A 12,054-nucleotide genomic window follows, 5' to 3' on the forward strand; every position below is an offset into this window, starting at 1 on the left:
ATTGTGAAGAATCTGGAGCAGAGATAACATGTGATGAACTTATCACAGCATCCATGCCCCATCCTCCTGCACTATTGAAGGCAGGGAAAGGTAGAGAAAACCGGGGGTGAAGTTGAGCCCAGAAAGAAGGGAGGAGTGTTGCTAAGATTTAAGTATACATCACATTATCCTACTAATAATTGTTTTACAAAAAAATTAAAATAATTTCCCCATATTGAGTCTTTTTGGCCCATGACATTAATTGATGAGTGATCTCTCTCTGTTCTTATCTTTACCCATGAGCCTTTTGATGCATTTTTTCTCCCCTATTCAGCTGAGGAGGGGAGTGGCAGAGTGACTTTTGTGGTCACCTGGTGTCCAGCAAGGGTAAACCTACAACGCTACTTGAAAGAAAGTTGTAGTGAGATGGGTGGTGGTATCTTTACTCAAATAAAAAAATGACAGGACAAAAGGAAGTGGCCTCGAATATTGTCAGGGGAGGTTTAGATTAAATATTAGGAAAAATTTCTTCACTAAAAACGTTGTCATCCATTGGAACAGGATCAACTAGGGAAGTGGTCATGTCATCATCCCTGAAGGTAATTAAAAGAGTAGTGGATGTGGCCCTTTGAGACAGGCTTTAGGGTGGACTTGGCGGTTCTGGGTTAACAGTTGGACCTGATGACCTTAACAGTTCTTTTTCAACCTCACTGATATGATTCTAGGACAGGAATTGCCAGAGGGACACATGTTTCTGCAGAGTATCAGTCTTCAGCAGTGTAGAGCTGGCAAAGGAGTTGAGGTATATGGATGAAGCTTTAGAGCTCGTAATGTGCATGCAGAGAATGTTATTAGGCAAAGACATCAAATACAGACAACACAGTAACTTAACAAGGTAAGCTTCAAAAAAGGTAGAGACAGTAGTGGTATTCTTTATTCCTCTCCTCTAGTAACATGCTTTATTTTCTCTTTATCAGTGCAGATATCTATGAAATAAAATCAGATCTGACCATTTCACTAACTTAAAAGTAATTTTTAGACAGGTGGTCCAGCTTCCTTTAAAGAGATTAGCAAGAGATTTCTAAAATTGAATCTATTGAATCTACTATTGAATCTATTGAATCTCTGTGTATGTTCAGCATGCCCAATACGAAATTTCATAAGGTATGTCTTTTCCCTTCCCCTTTTTTTCTTTCAAATTGCATTTTGACAATACTTGCCATTTTGGACTGTTTACCTCTTTTGGCCTATTGCATTCCTTCATGGTGATGCTTTCTGGGTTTCTTTATACTTTCACGTAGTAGTCTGAAATCCTGAATGTTGCTTTCTTTTTTTCCTAAGGACTAAATGTACCGAAAGATTTGACCCCTTCCAGATTCTCGTCTTTCTGTTCATATATCTGCTGGTGTTCACAGTTTCTCAGGCACTGGTTGCACCTTCTTTAATTGTAGTGAATTACTCTAGTGCCAGTAGGCATGACAAGGCAAACTTCTAGGTTACCTTCTAAATGCTCCTGGTTCACATGGGATTAACAACACAGTTTTTAAAATGGGGTTAATCTCATGTTCTGCTGCAGCTGTTTCAGTGTTGGCTGAGCTGGTCCGCTCTGAAATAGTAGAATTAGTAGCAATAGTTCAATCATTTTTTCTCTGTACTGTCTTATGTAGAAAGTGGTAAATTTGTATTTTCAGAGGAAAAATATTTAATTTTTTCTTGCCAAAATAGTTGTGCAAAAATGTAATGTAGTTTTTAATACGTCTTGAAAAATATCTTTAAACTTTATTCTCAGAGAATTTAGCATATTGTTGCTTCTGTTCCAGACTATTTTCCAGGTTTTTCTTTTTATTTCTTTTTCTACAAGAAACAGGTGTCATAACTATAATTATGAAAAAGTGATTGATATTGTGGTATGTACTTTCTTAGCAGGATAAGTAATTTTTAATATCAAGTTAGGCAGCATTCTCTCTGTTTTACCTCCCAGATGAAAGTAAATCTTGACTTCATATTTCCTGTATAACTGGTATTTTTTACCTTTCTTGGTAGCTACAAGGATAGAAAATTTAATCTTAGATAAGTCACTACTTTTCTAGTAATCAGTTGCTTCAATGACTGTACTGACTTCTCCTTAGGAAGGCTGCAAGCTTTTTTTTTCAGAAATGTGTGAGATGTTATGTTTCAGTTCCACCAACCCTACAGTGATACAATCCTATCATGAATTTAGGAGGAGCTGGTACTGCCTGACTAACCCGATCTGCTTGTATGACCAGGTGACCTGCCTGATGAAAGACGGGAAGGCTATGGATGTAGTCTACCTGGACTTCATCAAAGCCTTTGACACCTTCTCCCATAACATGCTCCTGGAAAAGCTGGCAGTCCATAGCTTGGTAAGGCACAGCCTCTGCTGGGTTAAGAGATGGCTGGATGGCTTGGCCCAGAGAGTGCTGGTGAACGGAGCTGCATCCAGCTGGCGGCCGGTCACTAGTGGTGTCCCCCAGGGGTTAGTGTTGGGTCCAGTCCTGTTTAACATCTTTATTGATAATCTGGAAGAGGGGATTGAGTCTACCATTAGCAATTTTGTGCATGACACCAAGCTGGGGCGGGGAGTGTCCATCTGCTGGAGAATAGGAGGGCTGTACAGAGGGACCTGAGCAGGCTGGACAGATGGGGTGAATACAGCAGTATGAGATTCAAAAAGACCATATGCCGGGTCCTGCACTTTGGCCACAATAACCCCCTGCAGCTCTATAGGCTGAGGAGAGAGTGGCTGGAGAGTGGCCAGGAAGAAAGGGACCTGGGGGTTCTGACTGACAGGAAGCTGAACATGAGCCAGCAGTGTGCCCAGGTGGCTGAGAAGGCCAATGGCATCGCAGCCTGTATCAGGAATAGTGGGGCCAGCAGGACCAAGGAAGTGATTCTTCCTCTGCACTCAGCACCTTGAGTACTGTGTCCAGTAGTGGGCCCCTCAGTTTGGGAAGGATGTTGAGGTGCTAGAGCATGTCCAAGGAAAGACAACAAGGTTAGTGAAGGGTCCAGAGCACAAGTCCTTTGAGAAGTGACTAAGAGAACTGGGGTTGTTTATCCTGGGGAAGTGAAGGCTCAGGGGAGACCTTATCACTCCCTACGACTACCTGAAAGGTGACTGTAGTGAGACAGGTCTAAGTCTAGCAATAGAACAAGAGGACACTGTCTTAAGATGCTCCAGAGGAGTTTTAGGGTAGGCATTAGGAAGAATTTCTTCACAGAAAGAGTAATTGATCATTGGAATATGCTGCCCAGGAAGGTGGTAGAGTCACCATCCCTGGAGGTGTTTAAGAAGAGACTGGATGTGGCACTTAGTGCCATGGTCTAGTTGGCAAGGTATTGTTATGTCATGGGTTGGACTCAATGATCTCAGAGGTCTTTTCCAATCTAATTGATTCTGGGGTTCTGTGATTCTATGATTCTGTGATAAGCAGATTTCTATTATGCTTCTTCACCTGCTTCCCATCACATTACTATAGGCAGTGTACATGTGCTTCCAGAATAACTCAAAGGCTGAGATCCCTCAGTTAAGACTATAAGAATATTAAGGAACTCTTGAAGTCAATATTTTATCACATTCTAATTTCTTGATCGCATTTGCTTTTATGCTATATATGCTTGAATATCTGCATAATAAAGTTCATCACATGTATAAAATTATAGAAATATGTAATTACTCTAAAAAATAGAAACCCCACTATTTTAACTTTAGAGAAAGGGTAGCTACTAAAAACACATTTAAATATTAGATATAAATAAATGAAGAATACTAAAGACCTTTGCCTTATGAACAGAATAATTCACATACATGAATTCCTACAGATAGGGATAAAGTACATATAAGTTTCACAGCGAAATCCTAGAAGATAGATGACTCCAGTGCTGACATGAAAAATTGTTTCAGATGTTTCATAGGCACTGGTTGTATGTGTGCCTCTCTCAGCCTCTGGTAAATGTAACACAAATCAATTTGCTTTTGCTCAAATAATCTAGATCACCTCCAGACTTTAGATAACAGACTTTTTCCAATTTGTTGTAGGATAGGAGCCCATGAGCAGGTTGCCTGCCAGGGTTAGCTAATGTGTGCTGAGACAAACCTTATGAGGCAGGGGTTTCGGTACTAACCCAACATACTGTGGCTTTACTGAGGCTTGAGATGAGTTATCATATCCCATGCATACTACCTGTGTATCTTATTTATTGTGCCAAGCAAGAAAACCTCTGAAAGCTGGAACTTGTCAGCTGTTTTGCCTAAGTAATAAGCATTGTCTAATCACATACACTAATAATCACACAATTCTCGTTTGACTAACGTACTCATTTATTCAATGGCATCTCTTTTGTACAGTACACGGTTGCAGATTCTTATCTCACTTTCCAACTTCAGTTTGATATTCTTGATCTTTGGACTCCTTTTCTCTCTCATCGTAGCACACACACTTGCCAGCTGTTCTTACATAGATCTGTACAAAGTTTGTTTTACCAAATTGAAACAGGGTAAACCTTTGATAAAATTGTTGTATTATTTCCAATTTATTTCAAGTACTGACAGTTTAAAAGCATATAAACACAAAATAGTCCTGTGAGTAAGCTTTCTTATAGGATAAAAATTATTATAATGAGAAGTCATTTATTAAAATGTAAACTATCAGGCTATGATTATTTAACTTTCAGTATTTAATGAGTAATACCTAAGTAAAACATACAGCATTGTCTTTTTTTTCACAGAAATACTAATTAGATAAAAAAATGAAAGATATGGAACAACTGAGAAATCTAGGAATGTAATTTACTGGCGTTGATATGGAACAGACTTTTGGTTTTGGTCACAAAGAATACATCTATATCATCTATATCTACATATCTAACTTTAAACAAGTTGTGTGGTATGGGGTTTTTACCTTCTAAAGCAGTGATGATTTTACTCCATTCTACTGTACTTTTTTTTTCTTTACGGCTGGTTTCTTTCAACTGTAGATGTCAATAAGGAATATCTTGTCAAAATAGATAGAAGGGGAATTGTGCAAATAATTAGATCAGTTATTATTCTCATATTGCATGCAAAACTAACATTGGTGCAGCCACAGCTTCCAAAACATGTTTAAATAAAATGAAGATTAAAGGGGGAATAACAGAAATAAAAAATTTTAAACATTTGATCTGCTGCATTAGATAGGAGCTCCACTATGAGACCAAGACTTTTGTATTCCAGATGACAAGCAAAAGGAAACGTAGTACAGTCCCTTCTGCTAAGAGTTTAGACTCCAAATATGAAACTCAGGACAGAATACATAAGCCAAAAAAAAATATGATAAGTACTAGGGAAAACTGAGTTATGTTAGCATGACTAGCAGTGGCCAAGGCATGCCACCACTGTGTGTAATTAGAGAAATCATTGCAAATATGATATTATTACTGATGCATAATACATTTTTTCTACAGTGTGTCTCTCATGCACTGTCATTGTTCTTTACATATATGTCTGAGTTAGATGTTCTTTGAGAATATAAGGAAACTATCTTGTGGTTTATTCTATTTCTCTCAAGATTTATGAACTTCATACAAACTGTTAGTCTTCAATAAAACTCCAACAAACAAACATTAAAAACTTGATCAATATTCCTTTCTCCAATAAGATTTTTCAATAACTAATGTCATATGTCCAGCTAGGATACTGCTGCAAGAATAAATGGTAAAAGGCCTAAACTCATAGTTCCTGCTAGATAATGGGATAATTTCTCAGTGAAAGTTTCTCAGTGAAACTTAGTTGTTTAGGTCAGTTTTCCTTTATGAAGGTCTTTGAGTACAGCAAGTCCCAGCATATACTTCAAGGTTTTATTCCTCAGCCTCAAATGAAGATTGAAGTTATCAGGGTATGTAATAATTATCCCTCCTTCTACTGCTTCAATTGGTAAATCAGATAGTGCATTAGTTCAAATAGAATTTTAAAATCAAGCTGATTACCTATTTGATAAATAAAAATATAGTGACGATACTAGTCACTTTTGAAAGCTTTAATCTGTATCTCTAAATTTCCATAACTAGAGGGATTAAGTTTGCAGGAATGTATGGACCTTCCATGTATGATTATACATTTTGCATATGTACACCTCAAGTCATCCTTATATAGTCAGTGAATGCTGTAGGTAGATAACTAATGCATAATTATTGCAAGAGGTGTAGGTAATATCCTAATACTATCTTCATTAGAAGTAGACAAAATAGCATTAGTAATCATGCATGACAAATCCAAAATAAGCCCCCAAATACAGACAGAAGTTTTCTAGATGTTAAGTTGATCAATGAGGATATATTAGAATAGACATCAAAGTTGGGGGTAGCAGCATAATGCATTAGAAGACAAATTTTCCCTACAGAGAATACTTTTGACTGTGTAATGGTTCAGTAAGCAGGCTTAGTGAAGCAATCACAGTACATTATTAAGATTATATTAATTAGGTAAATATTCTGTTCAGAGAATGAATAAACATATGTAGAGCACATGACCTTTATTAGAAACCTTAAAAACTCTTCCTAAGAGGCATTTCTAGAACTGGATGAACCTACTTTGGAAAACCAGGGATAATTCATACCAGCAACATTGTGCTTTCCTCTTGCACTCCTGCAACAGTGTAAAATGAGATAATCTTTTTGTTTGTTTGTTTGTTTGAAACTTGTTATTGATATGCTGCAGGGACTCTGAACATTTCAATATATTTTCAACCTAAATGAAATCTAGAAATTTCACATCTGTGAGCTCCCACTGTATTTTATAAGTCAAATTTAACTGTCTTAGTACTAACAATATTTGATATAAATTTTTATTGCTCTCTGTATACCATAAAGAGTGGATTAACTGCCCTTAAGCATTTTATGACATTTAACTATGTAACTAACTTTATCATAATTAGAAAAGTTGCATAACCAATTCATGTGCAGTACAATCTTTATTTTGCAAATACCTATCTGGGCCAAAACTTTGCATTTTTATATGAAATTTCCCATATCCATTAAGAATATTACTTGTCTTTTTGATTGTTTTTCTTTGTTTGTTTTGTTTTGTGTATCTGTGTGTGTGTGGGGGGGTTTGTTCTTACTGGGGGGGGGGGGGTGTTCTTGTTGTTCTGGATGAGTTTGGGATTTTCTCTCCCCTTAAAAAAAAAAAAAAGAAAGAAAAAAAGAAAGTTCTTAAAGTGAACACCAAGCAGTGTGGTGTATTTGACACACTGCAGGGAAGGAATATCTTCCAGAGGAACCTTGGCAGGCTTAAAAGCTATGCCTGTGAGAGTCATGAAGTTCAACAAGGACAAGTGAATGTCTTACACATGGGTTGGGGCAATTCCAAGCACTAATACAGTTTGGCCAGAGAACAGATTGAACGTGACCCTAAAATATGCACTTGCAGCCCAAAAGGCTACCCATATCCTGGGCTGCATCAAAAGGGCCATGAACAGCATGAAGCTGATGAAAGTGATTCTTCTCTTCTGTTCTCGAGAGGCCCCTCTTGAAGTATTGTTCTCAGCCCTGAGTTCCCCAGCACAAGAAAGATTTGGACCAGCTCAAGCAGGTCCAGAGTAGCCATAAAGAGGATTAGAGGGTTGGAGTCCCTCTCACATAAAGACAGACTGAGAGAGCTGGGGGTTTTCAGCCTTGAGAAGAGAAGGCTCCAGGGCGACCTTATGAAAGCCTTCTGCTATCTACAAGAGTCCTTTGGGAAAGATGAAAAGAAGGATTATAATGATAGGATGAGGAATAAAAGATTTAAACTGGAAGAGGCCATATTTAGAGTAGATATTGGGAAGAAATTTTTTGCTGTGAGGATGGTGAGGCAATGCAACATCCCAGAGAAGTCGTGGATGCCCCATTCCTAGAAGTGATCACAGCCAACAGGAATAGAAATAAATGTTTTTATATTCAGAAGTATTGCCCTTTATCCCATGTCCACTGCAATATCTGCATCCTAACTGTGCATATGCTGAGATGAAAAGGAAATTTGCAACAGCTGTCGCAATTGTTCTGCCAGCAATACCAATTGTCACTGAAGAGGTGCTTGTATCCGGTATTTGAATAATGTGTGACTCTGAATTTAAAATATACAACAAATGTATATATATGTATACATGCATATATATACTTCTATATGTATATATATGTGTGTGTATGTGTCCTAGATTTTGCTAGGACAGAGATAATTTTCTTGCTATTGTCATGAAGGGGGCAGAGCTTGGAGCTGTGTGGGTGTGTCTAGGTTGTTGTTCTATATCACCCACATCACTGCTGGGGGACATGGCTTCAGGTGGGAGAAAAATGGAAGGGGCAACTGAACCGCCATAATTTTGTTCCTTTTTCCAGGGGACCAAAGCAGCAAACAGAGTGGTGAGGTGGCATATTGTGTATGGTCCAATTTGCAGGGTTTGATAGTCACTGTTTTTCATTGTCTCAGGCTTTTGGGAAAAGCACCAGCTGCCCTAGCATCCACCATGTTTTGCTTTGTGTTAGGAAGCTGCGTAGTGCCAGGCTGCAGTAGCATCAGGTTAGTCAGACTTCCCTAAGCATTTTTGCATGTAATGACCCTCTTCTGTTAGTATTGTTGCTGTTACTGTTTGTTTTCCTTACCATGTTGCTGTTCTTCCAGCAAATTGTTATCTCAACCCATAATCTCTGCCTCTCTGTCCCTCACCAGAGTGAGCGGGGAGAAGGGGAGTGGCTGCTCGGAACTTAATTTCCAGCCAGGTTTAAACCACAACAACATGTATATAAGGTGCAATTTGTCCCAACCTCACAAAAGTAAACTTAACTTGCTGGTTTAGCTTATCACAGATGTAGAATAGTATGGGAAAGAAAAAAAAGGAAAAGAGAAAATAAAAGGAAGACAATTTCCGCAAAACACATAATCTTCATATTTTCTGTACCACGATTAATGAAACTTTTATTTAACTTTATGGTCATGAATGCAGTTTTATTTTGTATAAGTTTGCCTGAAGAAAAATGCAGAGATTTTAAATGACATTTCCAAGGAAACAAATTTCATATAATCACAGTATTACCATATAGGCCTGTGTCATCTTACTCTGTGATTTCTTCTACATCTATTCACAAAAAAAAGAGTGCACCGACAGAGTTAAAGAAATCCCAATAAAAACTATGTTTATACATGCTTTCTAAGAACTGATTGCTGGGTAAAGATGAGACTACCAAAGTGTGGCTAGGGTATATTTGTACTATACTTTCTTTAAAAGCTTCCAGGTGGAGTGGTCAACCTATCTGCATTCAGTTACAGAAAAGATGCTGCAACTGCTGCCATATCCTAGCAAAGATTACGAAAGGACATGACCAAGAGGACACAGGACTGGTATATTGACAAGGCTAGTGATTCCAGAAAATATGACATAAATTCACTGAATGGAACTTGATTTTACTTAAGGCTTATCTGAGTCAGAAGGAAAACACACTAGTGAGACACTATTTCATTTGGTAGTTTTGAAATTATTAACCATATTCTTGAAGATGTGTAAAAGAGTGAAAATCAATGGTAGATTTACTCCTTCTTAAATATCTCTCTAACAGCTGCCAAATGGAGCTCTTGGAAGTCAAAGGCATCTGTTTTTTTTAGTTCATTTGTGATAATCAAGCAGTATGTTCATTACAGTTTCTGACATTAAGTTGTATAACAACAGAATCCAGCCAAAAGAAATTTTGATAAAAGCATAATTATATAAAATTGAACCAGCAGGTATCCTATATTGTTTCTGTGTGAAAAGAAACATAGTGTTTTGTAAAAATAATTTATTAACCACACAACTTTCTGACAAGAATGGAGGCTGTAAAAGTAAACTAATAATAAAATAAGCCAGGAAGGAGATATTTACATTTATAGCAATGAACTTTTAATTTTATAATCATCTTAAATCAGGACTTATGAAAATATAATGAAGTTTGATTTACCATTAACAGTTGTTTCATTTCTCTGAGAATAAACTTTTTCTTGCATTTCAATAGTCTACACTGATAGTAAATAATTTTAGTAGTGTGGTAGAACAGATAGTGTTATATATATTTTAAATTAAGCAGTTTAAGGAAAATAAAAGTAATGGCTTGAAGAACAAATCACTTTGCAAAGAAGGAAACAGTAGAGGTAGCCTTAGAGGAAAAATAAACAAGTCTTCTAATGTTTTGCAAATAAAAAATGGCTGCTCATAGTTTCCTATAAGCATTGTGTTCTTCTACATTCTGTCTTTTCTCTGGGAAGGGTCTAAGGCTGTGACCAGCACTGGCTCTCTCTCCTAGTTCTGAGTGCACCACACCGTAGGATCTTCTGTCCCAGTATTTTTGTTTCCCCCTGCTCCCAGCCTAAGGGCCTATTTCAGACCCTAGGGCCACCAACAATACTGCAGCAGGCCTAATCTCCAGTTTCCAACATTCTAGCCCATCCTTGGCCCATACCCACACACATGTACAAGCCCTGGGACTGGCGCTGTCCTGGTGCCTCCTGGCTGCCCGCCATGGGGAGCTTCCAAAGCTTCCATCCTCCAGACAATGGGGAGAAACTGGACTTTGTGGCACCTTGTCTGCATGCTTAGCTGACTAAGAAACTTGAATTAGAAATGACAGATACTGCTGTGGACTTTCCTTCTCACATTTCATTAAAAATCTACTATTTCTCTATTTGCTTTAGTTGACGAATCAAGATATTTCTGAAGCATTTCTTTTTTCCAGATCTTGACCCCATGAAAGTTCTTCTGTTTTTCTTATAAAGATAAGCATTTTTGGTAACATTTGTTTTTGCTTGCTTCTTCCCCTGTTATTTTTCAGTTGATAGGAGGATGGATCAAGACAGGTATCATTTATTTGCTTTCAGAGTGGAACTGGTGTGTAAATAACTTCAAAAGTTAGGATTGAGCATAATCTTGAAAGCTGCCCTAACTGCTGAAAAGATCCAAGATATCTGGAAAATTAAATAAATGCCTTATCCCATTGGAAATATATCTTTAAAACCGACTCATATATCTAAACTGTAGCTGTTTCTACACATGGCTAAATGCAGTTTGTTATGTCCCATAAAAAACCTACATATATGCTTTTTTGTTTCAAGACACAAACTGCAGGATGGAAAAATACGCACTATTTTTACAACATTGAAAAGGTTAATAAAATTTACTTGCTTTTTTCTTCTCTTTAGTTTAAGCAAAACATGGATTTTTAATTTGTAAATGATACTCAAAAAGGTCTTTAAAACCATATGTGACAACATTCACGTTCTTATGTTAGAACTTTGTAATATTTTTCTGTAATCAGATAGGTTCTTAAGAGGTACAAATGTTGGTCACTGGTGCTTCAGCTGACCGCATATGACTGCAGTTGGGGTCAGCCTAGACAAAATGCTATGCAAAATTTCAGCTTTAAGAAGTGCAAGTGATTTGAGGCTTGTCACAAAGCAACTGTGGAATGAAGCTGGGTTTTTTGTCATCCAAAAGTAACACTGATAACCCTATAACCCCTTAGGTCCCCTGAAAATGCAGTGGTATATGAATATCCTAGCATTTAAAGTTTTTTGTGCATTCATTTTCCAGTCATATGCAGGACTATGTTTTCATCCTTAAAAACATCCTTTCTAAATTCTGATGTTTCTCCATATATGTCTTCCCCCCAAAATTATGTAGCTGTAATCTGAAGGAGAAAGTGGATTTATCTATGTTTGAATGCATGAGAAAGAAAAAAAATCCATCTATAAATCAGTGAAATTACTGCCTGAAAACTTAGAGATGATTTAGAGGGTGTCATTAAATCTTTACATGTAGAAAAATGCATGAGCCAGAATCTTGTTAGTCTGAGTGTCCATGATAATTTGTGGCATAGCAACCATAAGGTCTATAGACTGTGTAACTAAATCTTCAAAAAGGCAAACTACACACCTTTGGGAGCAGTTTTCAGAAGTAAATATCCTTCACTTTTACCTCAATCTGCCCCTACACATATAAAGCTTGTGTTTGCTAATTGAATTACGTCAGAAACTAAGGAAAAGGTGGGGATATTCTTCTGCAAGGTGAAAAAAAA

This window comes from Pithys albifrons, chromosome 4, assembly GCF_047495875.1.
Source record: "Pithys albifrons albifrons isolate INPA30051 chromosome 4, PitAlb_v1, whole genome shotgun sequence".
Classification (NCBI taxonomy): Eukaryota; Metazoa; Chordata; class Aves; order Passeriformes; family Thamnophilidae; genus Pithys; species Pithys albifrons.